This window comes from Natator depressus, chromosome 14 (assembly GCF_965152275.1).
Source record: "Natator depressus isolate rNatDep1 chromosome 14, rNatDep2.hap1, whole genome shotgun sequence".
Taxonomy (NCBI): domain Eukaryota; kingdom Metazoa; phylum Chordata; order Testudines; family Cheloniidae; genus Natator; species Natator depressus.
This window is the reverse complement of record NC_134247.1, coordinates 36,119,331-36,131,489: the sequence shown is the minus strand read 5'-3', so window position 1 is coordinate 36,131,489 and position 12,159 is coordinate 36,119,331. Positions and strand designations below refer to the sequence as shown.

Here is a 12,159-nt window from a genome sequence, read left to right as displayed (position 1 = left end):
CCACACAGCTCAGGATCTCTGTCCCTGACTCTTAAGGGCCATGTGGTGAGGAGGGAGACAAGCCTTTATGGTTGTCAGAGCTGGAGAGTGTGGGGAGAGTTTCCTCCCTGCGTTATCCCCAAGGGGCTGGCACTCAGCTGGTGATGTTTGCGGAGCCCCAGGGAACAGGGTTGACAGTTTTGTGGGAAAAGCTAGTTCAGGCTAGGGGGCTGGTAAATAACAGCTTAACCCTAGTTTATACCCAGAACCTGGAAAAAAATAATTCCATCAGTGTCCAGCAGCATAGAGCAAATCTTTTAAACCTTCGGATACCTGCATTTACACCTGATGAATAGGCTTGTTCTACACCCTACAGTAACTTGACAATGACCTTTTGCAGAATGGCATGGGGTACTGGAGTAACTGGACAGTCACCTGGTACAGAAGGGTATGGGGTGCTGCAGTAACTGGACAATGACCTGGTGCAGAAAGATATGTGGTATTAGTCTGGCTGGCCAAGGATCTGGTGCCGAGATATCCAGCCCCTGTCTGTGACAGAGGAAAGTCTGGGATTGGTGCCAATTGTCCCTCGCAGCGTCAGTGCCCCGAGACATCATATCCCCGGGCTCCTCATTAGGCTTCAGAATGCGACATGCTGGGCATTGTTAGCGTCTTGCTCCTGGCTCCAGCTGAGGGATCCAACAATTGGAATTCTGGGCGTTATTAAAAACGCATGCTATTTGTGACACGGCCTACGATGAGCCCCCTTGTGGGGCCATTAAAAAGTTTTCTGTTCCAGATTCCGAAGGGAATGTAAATGAGTCGAAAGGGAGCCGAACTCGAGCGAGTCCCATGAGCAGGAGGAGAGCTTCTGTGTGCATTTCCAGTGGTAAAGGGGGCCCAGAGATCACAGGTATTAGCATGATCCTGTCACTTGTACAACACTAAGCAGTCAAACCTGGTTCAGGGTTTTGAGGACGGAGACCTCAGCCGGCTCATTTGCATGGGCAAAACACTAGCAAATTCATGCCAAAGTTTGGAAATGTATTGAATCAGATACACCAGAGGAAAAAGAATTTCACCACAAGACATACATCACTTTGAATCTGCTATTGGCTGGTTCTGAGAACCAAACATAACCCAAACTTTTCAAAAGGCCCTTTGCAGAGAGGATAGCGATTAGACTCTCTTCTTTTGTCAAACAATCCCTTATAGTGGGGAAGAAAGGGTTTTAGTTCAGTTGATGGCTGTGACTGGTGGTTACCTTTCCTGCCTTTAACAAAACAGACAGACACAAGAGACAGGATGGCAGTACAGCTTTTCTTGTTCCCTGGATAAGAAGTGGCTGGTCAGTCTTAGCATCCAGGACAAGTATGCTGCTCTAACTCATTAGACCCCACTCCCCTCCCACAGCAGGGGAGAGAACCCAGGAGTCCTGACCCCTCGTCCTGTCTACTACCAGTCTCTGCAGGGAGGCTAAAGGATCTAGCAGTAGGGCAGATTGTTTGTAAGTGAACTGGTCTTGTGTATTTAGTGCTGTAGGAAAGGGATTCTATCTCTGGCTCTGCAGAATCGCGTGTAGCTGGGTCTGCATTTCCTGACTGAGCTGCAGATATTCCCCTTGTGGCTTTACCATTGGCATCTACCCCCTGGTTTGTGGGAAAATCACCGGACAAGTGTGTGACTCATTCCCTGGTGGGTTCTCTGCATGGGGAGGCAGCTCCTCCTTATCCAAGCATCCAACCATTGCACCGAATCCTCAGTGGAGATTGGAGAAAAGACCCCACCCCTTTGTCTGGGCCTTGATCTCTTTTCTAGGAAGTACTAGATCCCTCCACTCCTCCTCTGAGCTGACTGGCCTGTACACAAAGATCTCCATGGCCGTCTTGCAGATCTCCTGCACCTGGTGGAAGCTAAGCTGGTGCCACCAGGCCTGGGAGCAGGCCTGCCACCCCACAGGCCTCTCGATGTCCACGTGCTGGAAGACCTGGGACATCCAGCAGGCCTGCAGCATGAAGTCCTGTAGCGTGGCTGCCTCACACCGGAAGAGGGAATGGAGCAGGTCCCAGGCGGGCCCCTGCAGCAGCTCCGGGCTGCCTCTGGGAAGGCGGTGGCAGATATGCTTGGCCGGCTCCATCAGGTGGAAGACTTCAGGATGCTGCCTGAAAAGCTGGCCGGCAAAGGTGGAGCCCGAGCGCCAGCTGGAGAGGAGGAGCACATGGGTCCTGCCAGGAGTGGATGGCACGGTGCCGTGCCACCAACACAGCCAGAAGAGCAGGAGCACTGATGAGAGCAGGAGCACCTGATTCAGGATGGTGACTCTGATGAACATCCAGCCCAGGTGGCGAAGTAGCTGCAGTTTGACATGGGAAGAGGGAAGAAGCACCAAAACTATCCATATCTGAGAATTAAATAGAGAGGGGGCAATGTTGGTGGGGTTTTTAGATCAATATTCAATAAGAGAGAATCGGAGGGATTGTATAGTAGGTGTATTTCTGGTCTGCGCTGGATGGATCTGGTGCAGAGAGATGACTCTCAGATGCCCACATCGCTCACTCTTTTCCATGCAGAGCCAACTTTGTTCGTGGATGGATCCAAGGAAGGACACAGTGTGGTGACCAACACCATCTTTTTCATGCTCTTCTGACTTCTGGGGCTCATGGTGAGTGACCTCTGGTTTCCCAGTCCCAGCACCATGTGTGGACATGATCAGAGAGATTAAAATGCAGACAAGCCAGCCAGTCCCAACTCATTTCTCTGGCTCGTGTTCTCTTTCTCCAGAATAGCCTCCCCAGCACCCTCCTTAGGGCCCTGTGCACCTCCTTGTTCCTCAGCGTGTAGGTCAGGGGGTTAAGCATGGGATCGATGATGGGATAGAAGAGGGAGACCATCTTGATCCGGTCTGGGAGTAGCTGGACGGAGGCTGTGGATATGTGGAAATGGGTGTGCCGTAGAAGAGCGACACCACGGCCGGGTGGGAGGAGCAGGTGTTGAAGGCCTTGAGCCTGCCTTGGGCTGAGAGAATCCTCAGAACGGCGGTGACGATGTAGCTGTAGGAGACCAGGATGAGGCCAGGCAGCACCATCAGGAAGAGCAGGTTCTGTAGAGTGGGAGAGGACAGCGGGTTTGTGTGGATGGAGAGGCCCGGTGCTGTAGGGAAGGCAGAAGGCTCCATATGGGCACAGAAGAGGTTACAGTAGCCATGAGAGGTACAGATGGTTCTGTGCCAATTGTTCACCCAGCTCAAGTCCCCTGGGCAGTCGGGATCCTCCCCAGCACCCTACACAGGACCCTGCGCACCTCCTTGTTCCTCAGTGTGTAGATAAGGGGGTTGAGCCTGGGGGTCACCATGGTATAGAAGAGGAAGACCATCTTGCCTCGGTCCTGGGAGTAGCTGAATGGAGGCTGCAGATACATGGAAATGGCCGTGCCATAGAAGAGTGACACCACGGCTAGATGGGAGGTACAAGTGTTGAAGGCCTTGAGTCTGCCCTGGGCCAAGCAAATCCTCAGCATGGCGGTGCTGATGTAGCCGTAGGAGATCAGGATGAGGCCAAGTGGCACCAACAGAAAGAAAACCATACTGGCGAGGAGCTCGGCCTTGCTGGCAGAGGTATCAACACAGGCCAGCTTGAGCAGGGCTGGCAACTCGCGGAGGAAATGCTTGATTTGGTTCCACCCACACCGGGGCAGCTGCAGGGTCAGGACGGTCTGTAGCATGGAGTTGCCGAAGCCGCGCAACCAGGTGGCGGCTCATGATGGCCGTGTGGCGCAGCAGCTGGCAGCTGGCGGCATAGCGGTCGTAGGCCATGACGGCCAGCAGGAGGCACTCAGTGCAACCCAGCAAGAGGGAGATGTAGAGCTGGGCCACACAGCCAGGCCCAGGAGATGGATTTGCGGGTGCTGTGGAAGTTCACCAGCATCTGGGGGCCAACGCTGGTGGTGTAGCAGACGTCCAGGAAAGAGAAGTTGCTGAGGAAGAAATACATGGGCGTGTGGAGATGGGGGTCTCGCCATGAGACCACGATGATGGTTGTTTCCAAGCAAGGTCATGGTGTAGCAGATTAAGATGAGCACAAAGAGCAGCAGCTCAAACTGCGGCCGGTCAGACACCCCTAGCAAGATGAATTCCCCCAAGGAGCTTTGGTTTCCATCTTCCCGTTCCCCTTTGCCATGCATCATCTGTAGGGGCCAGAAAGAATAAGGGTGAAAACTATCCCAGAGCAAAGAGATTTGTGATAATAGGTGCTAGCGCTGGGATTGGCAGTGGGTATTTTTGGAATGGTAGCCTTGAGTCCTAGAAGACAGGTTAGTGTTCAGTGAATGGATTAGGGAAAGGCTGGAATCTCTAATAACCTGGGGCTGTCCCAGCCACAGCACTGCATACATTTATGCAAAGGTCAGAGAAATCTCTCATCTCTCTGTCTGCAGTGTTGTTGTAACCGGGTTGGTCCCAGGATATTGGAGAGATGAAGCGGATGAGGTAATATCTTTTATTGGACCTGTTACCAACAGTTTTCAGAACTCACGGCAGGGGCAACTTAACTGTTTCACTCCAGGCGGTGTCAGGGATAAATCAATGGGAACACGGCATTTCTGCCTGATGAAAGATTAATACAAGTAAGTGGGTTCTATCTAAAACTGCAGTTTATTAGATTTAAGCACACACAGACATAAGCAATAGGTTTATAGCATCCCAGATATTTTCCTAAAATCTGGAACGGTATTTAGTAATCAGCAGCGGGTTCTCAGTGGCCAGTTCCTCATCCACCGGGGAGAAAAGGTGTCAAGAAAAACATCTCTCAAAATGGCTTCAGAGGACTGCTCCAGAATACACTGTATTCACGAGTCTTTTATAACTAACTTCTACAAAACGCATAGGTCATAATGGCCTCTACAAAATCATCACTTTTCCTAACTTTCAATAAACTTCTAATATCAGAGGTGCCCGGACTCCAGATCTTCCATCCAACGAAGTTTTGAGTCTCACTTCTTGACTTTTCTTTCCCCTCCTATCATTCTGATTAGAAGAAACTACCAGCTAGTTTTGATCTTGCCTCTAAAAGCCTGTTTTCCAATTAACACTTAACTATGTGGTTTTCTATTTTATTAATTCAGAGTGGCTGAATGCACATAATATGGTTGCAATTAGCTTGATCACATTCTGGGATACACGCACCCCTCAAATCCATGCTAACACACCAGTTTCCATTTGTGAGACAAACAAGCTTTCGAGCTTACCCAGAGCTCTTCTTCAGGTCTGGGAAATGTACTCAAAGTGTCACAGCTAAATACAAGGTGGAACAGATTGTTTAGCACAAGAAGTTAAAACATATTTCAAAGAACCATTAAAGGTGAAATGCCCTGTAACATGCCTCCAGTCATGGGGGGAAAGTAGGGGGAGAAATAAGCGAAAGGGGGTGCAGTTAGTGGGATATAGGTTTTGTCTCTATTTAGTCCACCATTTTTGGTGTCTAGCCGAGTTATAAATCCAGGCTCATCTTCTGAAGGTATTGTGCAGGTTTCTGTTGAGGATGAGGACTGAGAGGTCAGATATAGAGTGATCACGTGTTCACCGACCAGTGACAGGGTGTTTTTGGCTTTTATTGTTTTCCTGTGCAAGTTCATTCAAGAGCATAGTGATTGTCTGCTTTCACCCACCAAGCTGTTGTTGGGGCATTTAGTGCACAGGTTGACATACAGCACATGTTGTGATAGGTGTGTGTAAGACCCATGGGTTTTGAAGGATGTGTTGTGGGTGGTGTTGATCATCACAGTAGTGGAGATAGGGCTGCAGGTTTTGTGTCAATATGATACCAAGCACTGTACATATCTAGCATTCATCACATCCTCATTCAGTCTCTTCTCCCCCCAGGTTGTACATTTTCAACTTTTCCCCCATCCTCACTTTCACCTTCATTCCTGTTCTCCCACCTCTCTCCTTCCCTCCTCTAACTCTATCAGTGTCACCCAAAAGGGCTAAGAATTTTACAAATACATTGGACTCCCTGACAGTAGCATGGGCACATACTGAGGCTTTTATACCTCCAAATAAATATTCCTACCCTTTGTTTCCTACCTTTTAACCAGTTACTGATCCATGAGAAGGCCTTCCTTCTTATCCCATGACTGCTTACTTAAGAGCCTTTGGTGAGGGACCTTGTCAAAGGCTTTCTGAAAATTTAAGTACACTGTATCCACTGGAACACCCTGGTCCACATGCTTGTTGACCCCCCTCAAAGAATTCTAGTAGATTGGTGAGGCATGATTTCCCTTTACAAAAACCATGTTGACTCTTCCCCCAAGAAATCATGTTCGTCAACATGTCTGTTCTTTACTATAGTTTCAACCAATTTGCCTCATACTGAAGTTAGGCTTACCAGCCTGTAATTGCCAGGATCACCTCTGGAGCCTTTTTTAGAAATTGGTATCAGATTAGCTATCCTCCAGTCATTTGGTACAGAAGCTGATTTAGTAGTTGTGCAATTTCACATTTGAGATCCTTCAGAACTCCTGGTGAGTACCATCTGGTCCTGGTGACTTATTACTGTTTAATTTATCAATTTCTTCCAAAACCTCCATACAGTTTGCAGGGACTTCACTTTTGGCACTCTACCTTTTAATTTCTGGTCAATTAACCTACTAATTTTTGTGTGTTCACCTTTCTGAAGTTAAAAACTACCATGGTGGACTTCTGTGGTGTTTTACCCCTCAGAGGGATGTTAAATTTTAATATGTTATAGTCACTATTACCAAGGGGTTCAGCTATATTCACCTCTTGGGCCAGATCCTGTGCTCCACTTAGGACTAAATCAAGAATTGCCTCTCCTCTTGAAGATTCCAGGAGTAACTGGTCCAAAAAGCAGTTAACACATATTTTAAGGGACCATTCAAGCTGAAATGGCCAGTTAACACCTCTCCCATTATGGTGGGGAAAGGAGGGATGGATGTGAGAGCAACTGGGGGTGAAGGTTAGTGGGTTACAGATTGTTGTAATAAGTAATAAATCCAGTGGCTCTGTTCAGTTCATAATTTTTAGTGTCTAGCAATGTTATGAATTTACAATGCATACTTGATGGGGACCATATCTTGAAAGAAATCTTTCCTGAACCCCCTCTTCTGGCCTTCAAACAAGCCCCCAATCTTGCCAAGAGAAGAGAAGATTGAGGGGGGATTTGATAGCAGCCTTCAACTAGCTGAAGTGGGGTGCCAAAGAGAATGAAGCTAGGCTGTTCTCAATGGTGGCAGATGACAGAACAAGGAGCAATGGTCTCAAGTTGCAAGGGGGAGATCTAGGTTGGCTATTAGAAAAAACTATTTCACTAGGAGGGTGGTGAAGCACTGGAATGGGTTACCTAGGGAGGTGGTGGAATCTCCATCCTTAGAGGTTTTTAAGTCCCAGCTTGACAAAGCCCTGGCTGGGATGATTGAGTTGGGGTTAGTCCTGCTTTGAGCAGGGTGTTGAACAAGGTGATCTCCTGAGATCTCTTCCAACTCTAATCTTCTATGATTCTATGTAGTGTTGAAGCCAGGGTCAATCCCAGGATATTAGAGAGATGAGGTGGGTGAGGAAATATCTTGTATTGGACCATAAATTCCTAGGTATTAAGGTCAGAAGAGACCATTATGATCATCTAGTCTGACCTCCTGCACAATGCAGGCCACAGAATCTCACCCACCCGCTCCTGCGATAAACCTCTCACCTATGCCTGAGCTATTGAAGTCCTCAAATCATGGTTTAAAGACTTCAAGGTGCAGAGAATCCTCCAGCAAATGACCCGTGCCCCATGCTACAGAGGAAGGCGAAAAACCCCCAGGGCCTCTTCCAATCTGCCCTGGAGGAAAATTCCTTCCTGACCCCAAATATGGCGATCAGCTGAACCCAATTTCTGTTGGCAAGAGAGACAAAGTTGCTGTTAAGCTTTGCTTCCTCTTTCTTCATGTTGTGGCATTTCCATTTCAGATAGCAAAGTTTAATATGTTTAGTCATTGTACGCAGTGTTGTTGTCTCTCTAACCCACATAAATTGGTCCAGTAACAGATATTACCTCACCCCCTTGCCTCTCTAATTTGCATCAGTGTCATTCCTCAGCTACAAAATCCACTCCAGATTATTTGGTCTGAATTCTGGCTGCTTTGTTGGTTTTGACCACATGCCAACCCTTACAGAGCCCACACTCACACCAATTATCCCAAATACACTGTCCTGGCCTCTCCCAAATCCATTTTGTCCCTAAGTACCTACCCCCTATTTCCCCAGCTAGCTTGCCCTTGCAGGATTCATGGTGGCCAAATTTTCATACAGCTTTGGAATACACTTAAATCTTCATTGGTTTTCACCGATCTTTACTTCTTGTGAAATCCTGCTGTGGACCCCATGCTCACAAACCCACTATCCCAACCTCTCCAAATCCTTTCTCTCTCTATGTACCTAGGCCCTGAATGTTCCCTCTCCCCAACCATCCAGGATTCACAGTGACCAAAGAAAAATAACTAATGTATTCCCACTGTTAACATCAATTGTTCCAGTCCCATCTGAATCCACTGTGTGTGTGGCTTACCTATGAACTATCAGCTCTGTCCACTACCCTTATTCATAGCTATCATACTATTATTTAGATTTTTGGCATCTTGAAGCACTCACTCTTCTGAACAGATGTTTCTCACATAGGCTCTAAAAGACTTGTCCGATATCTCGCTATTGTCACCAAACCTATCGTGGATCCCACTCTTACCACCAGCACCCACAAACCCATCAGTCCAGCCTCTCACCAATCCTCTCTCCCCTCTAGCCCCTGGGCACTCATCTCTCTCACACACCACTTTGGATTATTGGTTACCAATCCAAAACAGCTACTCTGGATCCATTGCTAACACAGATTGGCACCAATCCATCATCATAACTTCTCCCAAGTCAGCTTTCTTGATGTTTGCCTGATTCCCCAAATCCTCATCTCCCTGGACCATCCTAGTTCTGCGCTCTTTGGAACATACCTAAACATTAATTGTTTTAAACAGCTAATTATGTAATTCTCACATAGACCCGCCCCCGCCCAAATACTTGTGGTGGATCCCACATTTCCTACCAATGCTATCATGGATCCCAGGACTGCCACCAATACTCACAGATCCTACATTCCAGTCTTCCAGTCTTTCCCAAACCCATTCACTTAACACTTACCTGTCTTGTAGGACTCAAGATTATCATTCCAAAAAAACCCACTGCCAACCCCAGTGCTAACACCTATTATCACAAGTCTCTTTGCTGCGGGTTATTTTTCACCCTTACTCTTTCACCCTACACCTTTCCATCTTCCCATGCCCCTACAGGTGATGTATAGCAAAGGGGCCTGGGAAGATGGAAACCAAAGCTCCTGGGGGAATCCATCCTGCTAGGGGTGTCTGACCGGCTGCAGCTGGAGATGCTGCTTTTTGTGCTCATCTTAATCTGCTACACCATGACCTTGCTTAGAAACACCACCATTATCGTGGTCTCATGGCTAGACCCCCATCTCCATATGCCCATGTATTTCTTCCTCAGCAACCTTTCTTTCCTGGACCTCTGCTACACCACCAGCATTGGACCCCAGATGCTGGTGAACTTCCACACGCCCACAAATCCATCTCCAGGGCCGGTTGTGTTGCCCAGCTCTACATCTCCCTCTCGCTGGGTTGCACTGAGTGCCTCCTGCTGGCCATCATGGCCTATGACCACTATGCCACTGTCTGCCAGCCGCTGTGCTACACAGCGATCATGAGCCACCACCTTTGCCTGCAGATGGTGGCCACCACCTTGTTCTGTGGCTTCAGCAACTCCACCGTTCATACTATCCTGACGCTGAGGCTGCCCTGGTGCGGGCAAAACCAGATAGACCACCTCTTTTGTGAGGTGCCAGCCTTGCTCAAGCTGGCTTGTGTCAACACCTCTGCCAACATGGCCAAGATCTTTGCCAGCTCGGTGATCTTCCTGCTGGTGCCACTAGGCCTCATCCTGGTCTCTTACAGTTACATTGGCACTGCTGTGCTGAGGATTCGGTCAGCCAAGGGCAGGTTCAAGGACTTCAACACCTGCACCTCCCACCTAGCCGTGGTGTTGCTCTTTTACGGCACGGGCATTTCCATGTATCTACAGCCTCCGTCCAGTGACTCCCAGGACCGGGACAATATGGTCTCCCTCTTCTACACCATGGTGACCTCCATGCTCAACCCCTCATCTACACGCTGAGGAACAAGGAGGTGCACAGGGCCCTGCGTAGGATGCGAGGGAGGAACCCGACTGCTAAGGGGACCTCAGCTGGTGAGCAAATGGCACAGAATCATCTGTACCTCTCATGGCTACTGTAACCTCTTTTCTGCCCATGTGGAGCCTTCTGCCCTCCCCACAGCTCCAAACCTCTCCACACACACAATCTCTGTCCTCGCCCACTATACAAAGAAAATCTGCCCTAATCTGCCCCACAACCTGCCTTCCCTCTCCTACCCCATGCAACCCCTCTCCCATCCCACATACAACCTGCCTTCCCTCTCCTACCGCATGCAACCCTTATACCACCCCACAGAATAAACCTGCCCTACCCACCCACACAAACAACCTGCCTGCCCTCTCCCACGCCACACAACTCTTCTGTCAGCCCACACAACACCCCTTCCCTCTGCTTTCCAATACAGCCAACACCATCCTAGCTGGACCTCTAGGAACAATCCCTGTTCTCCTGCCCAAAGAGATTATTTTTATTTATTTATATTTTGATTGGAAAGAGGTAGCAGTTGAGATCAGGGTTGTGCCAGGAGCTTCACAGACACATAGTGAAAGATAGTCCCTGCCCCAAAGAGCTCATGGTCCAAATAGAGAAAAGTTGAGAGGGGAAACTGAGGCACAGAGAAGTGAAGTGACTTGCTGTAATTCACACAGGAAGTTAGCATAATGCTGGGAATAGAACCTCGATCTTCTGAGTCCCCCTCCATGGGCGCAACACAGTACTGCCCACAAGATTTTATTACCAGGCTCACAATATTTGTCATTTTCTTTACAGCTCCTGGAGGCATGAGATTACATGAGACGTTATTAAATTATAACCAATGTTGCCTGACCCTTTTAAAGGTTAATAACATTTGGATGGTTTGCCAATCGATCAGAAGGTCATATGGTTCTAGTCCCCAAATCAGGCTACATATCATTAAAGCCAATGAGTCATACCTTGTCGGCAGGCTTGTGGTGCATGACACAATGAGGACAACGTAAAAGTTTAGAGATCTTTATTAAAATAATGAACAAAGCCAGGAAAGCTCCAAGCCACAGAAACAGATAGGAATAACACAGTACTGGAAATATCTGTGGTATCATTCTTGGCATAAATGCTTTAATCTGCCTTCTTACACCCTTCCTTGAGGACCTGGTGGTAAGAGACAAAGGACCAGCCCTATCTCTGGCATGCCAAATGAGTCCAATGGTCCAGGTTCCTCAAGGCTCTAGATAGATGGTAGAGCTGAAGGGTTAAATGATGGAAGAAGCCAAGCTAAGCTAAAACCAAAAACTTATTGCCACCTGGTGGTTTGCCCTATTATAGGGCCTATGCACTATCATGAATATTCATGTTATTATTCATGTCAATATTGAGGTGTTCTTATCCTATAGGTTAACATGTTAATGCCATTATAACTGATTATCATACCTGTCACTTCTTGCTTACGCCAGTTTGCAGTTATTACTTCCATGTTCCTGCCGTTGCCGTTCACCGTTAAGTTCCAACTCCTGCCACTGAGCAAGCTAGTCTGAGTTCCCCAAAATCTGAGGATAACTGTCAGACCATTTAGCTATGCCAGAGTTCACGGGCTACTATACTTGACTATACTTATGCTAACTTACTTAAGCTAATGATTTACAGGATACAGATCTGTAGGGTCCTTGTATTACAGCTGAATATGATGAAGGCTAAACTAGCCCTATGGGCTATACCTGTAAGGGGTGCCGGAGCGGGGGGCGGGGTGAAGTGGCCATGGACCCCCACTTTTCATCACTGGCCCGGCCCCTTGTCCCTCCTCTTCCTCCTGAGGCCCCACCCCCTAGCCACGCCCGAAGCTGGAGCCCAGCCCAGGTAAGAGAGGCCTGGGGAGCTCCACCAGCTATGGGGAGATGTGGACCCTCCACCTGCCTAGGGTGGGACGGCCTGAGAGCAACAC

The 12,159-nt window shown here is 48.3% G+C and overlaps 2 pseudogenes; one reads left to right on the top strand and one right to left on the bottom strand.

Annotated features, from left to right (window-relative positions):
* Window positions 1-3,222: 3,222 nt before the first annotated feature.
* LOC141998757 (olfactory receptor 2B8-like) lies at window positions 3,223-4,122 on the bottom strand (annotated as a pseudogene).
* A 2,800-nt stretch (window positions 4,123-6,922) lies between these two features.
* On the top strand, window positions 6,923-10,323 carry LOC141998871 (olfactory receptor 2G3-like; annotated as a pseudogene).
* The last annotated feature ends 1,836 nt before the right edge of the window (window positions 10,324-12,159 follow it).